The sequence below is a fragment of the Pectinophora gossypiella genome, chromosome 9 (assembly GCF_024362695.1).
Source record: "Pectinophora gossypiella chromosome 9, ilPecGoss1.1, whole genome shotgun sequence".
Lineage (NCBI taxonomy): Eukaryota > Metazoa > Arthropoda > Insecta > Lepidoptera > Gelechiidae > Pectinophora > Pectinophora gossypiella.
The window spans coordinates 15907771-15909788 of NC_065412.1; the positions used below are offsets into that span (position 1 = coordinate 15907771).

Sequence of the window (2018 nt, forward strand, 5' to 3'; positions counted from 1 at the left end):
TCCAAGCTACGTTCCCCAAAAAAATATAGATAGCTTTGTGTATCCATAGGCGATGGCGTCAAGGAAACCGGTTAATAATTTGAGTTTATGGCCCCAGGTAATTAGAAGATGAGGCTATATGGCATAATACCTTAGCGTAACCTGTAGATTCCATTGCCTACCGATTTGAAAAAATGAAAATAAGTCTATTGTTTTTAACGAATTTAACGTAGTATATTTGGCTGTATGTGTTATGTTTCCTTTGCCTTATTTAATGATTCCAACTCCTACTTCTCCGTTTTTTGCGATACAAAAACAACCAAAAAAAAATGAACGTAGTTGTTATTTTTTTTTATCTTTTTGGCGGGAACGGGACAGTTGCTTTCTTCATTGAATAATCTAAATAATTAACACGAAGTGGAAGTGGTGTTTTGTGGTTAATGATCGCATTAAGTTAGTCGTAAAACATTCGCGACAGTGTTATTATATCGGAATCTATTTTCGCTTCATGCCAACAAGCCGCTTCATAACTCGAAAGTTTATGCAAAAAAAAAAATACCTTAGACATGGCTGTATGGACGTAGTTACCTTTACCTTCGAGAAAAAAAAAATACCTTGTTATATTTTTCTTGATCTCGTTGCTGAAGTTCTCTTGATATTTTCCTGTGCTACTTATTTCCTATTTTGTTAGAATTTGTAGTTTACAAGTTCATTGAATCGAGCCGTACTTCCCCGTTTTTTGCGTCAACATTCTACTGTAAAAATTTCCAGAATCATTATGTGTTTTGGAAAGAGCTGATATGATAATAAGTTTGTCTATAATGTGCGTAGATAAATTGTAATGTAAGTAACATACAATCAAAAGACACTGTTATTATAAAGTTATTTATTTATAGGTGTTAGATGCTGATCGACTTTGTCATACTAACTCATACTCGTACTAAGAGATGCGAGCAACAATAACAAGTCTCCTGAAGAATGTTCCAGTCAGAGTTGGAAACAATTGTGACTGTATAAGTTGTGGAATATCTTTGAACAGGCACTCAAGAAGACAAAATCACAGGCCATAGGCTTATGGAAAAAAAGTGATAAGTGGTATTATACAGAAAAACAAATATCTCCAAGACAGGTAATAAAATAATAAGGATTTTAATTTATGTTGTGCCATTTAAAAGTTATGTGTTTGAATCATAATTGCTATAAGGCCATAATTATGATTAAACATTGTTCTAATTTCAATTTAATGTTGGCAATGTTTAAATTCCATCTTTTCACATTAAATAATATTGTTACAATCATTAAATAATATTGTTACCTACAATCAGGTATATTCTGCAATATATTATTGTATGTGTATGGAGGGCCTAATTTATATTTATTGACTCCATAGGGACGGCAAAACTACAATTAATTTTTAGAACATTCATATTTGCTTTCAGATGCCTGATGGATGCTTGAATTAGAGATGAATGGTTGTTTGCAGGATGAGCTCACATCGAAAGCATTAATATTTAGTGAACAGTAAAGCTGTGTTAAGTGTGCCGTTGCATTGTATGTAGTTAGTAGCTATTTATGTTCATAGATGTTGTTAAACTACCTATGAGCTTAAATCACTTTATATTATCATATCATAACATAACATAACAAATACTTTTTTGCACAAACAGGAAAAAACAAAATACAAAACAAAAGAGAAATAAAATTAGTACAATAGGCGGCCTTATCATTAAATAGATAATAAAAAAAATAACTATGTATATTTTAATGTTATTGTTAAGTTTTTATATACCTACTTACTAATAATGTAACCATACATCTCATCATCTCCTATTACATAGCTTGTGAGGTGGATGGCGAACCTCATCAACCCTGTTATAGGATTATTACTGAGCCACCCTGTTGTTACATAAACCAAGTCCCCTGACATGGTTTATGTAACAACTATGTGTTTATATTAGTAAGTAGTAACTGGGACCAACAGCTTCACATGCCATCCAAAGGATCGCAAAGTAATTTTTGTGATATGTCGACACCGGGTT

The 2018-nt window shown here is 32.2% G+C and overlaps 1 long non-coding RNA gene across 1 annotated transcript; it reads left to right on the plus strand.

Annotated features, from left to right (window-relative positions):
• The first annotated feature begins 470 nt into the window (after positions 1 to 470).
• On the plus strand, positions 471 to 2011 carry LOC126369747 (uncharacterized). The gene is made up of 3 exons (XR_007566759.1): positions 471 to 802; positions 876 to 1108; positions 1419 to 2011. It is a non-coding gene; the product is annotated as an uncharacterized LOC126369747 (long non-coding RNA).
• The last annotated feature ends 7 nt before the right edge of the window (positions 2012 to 2018 follow it).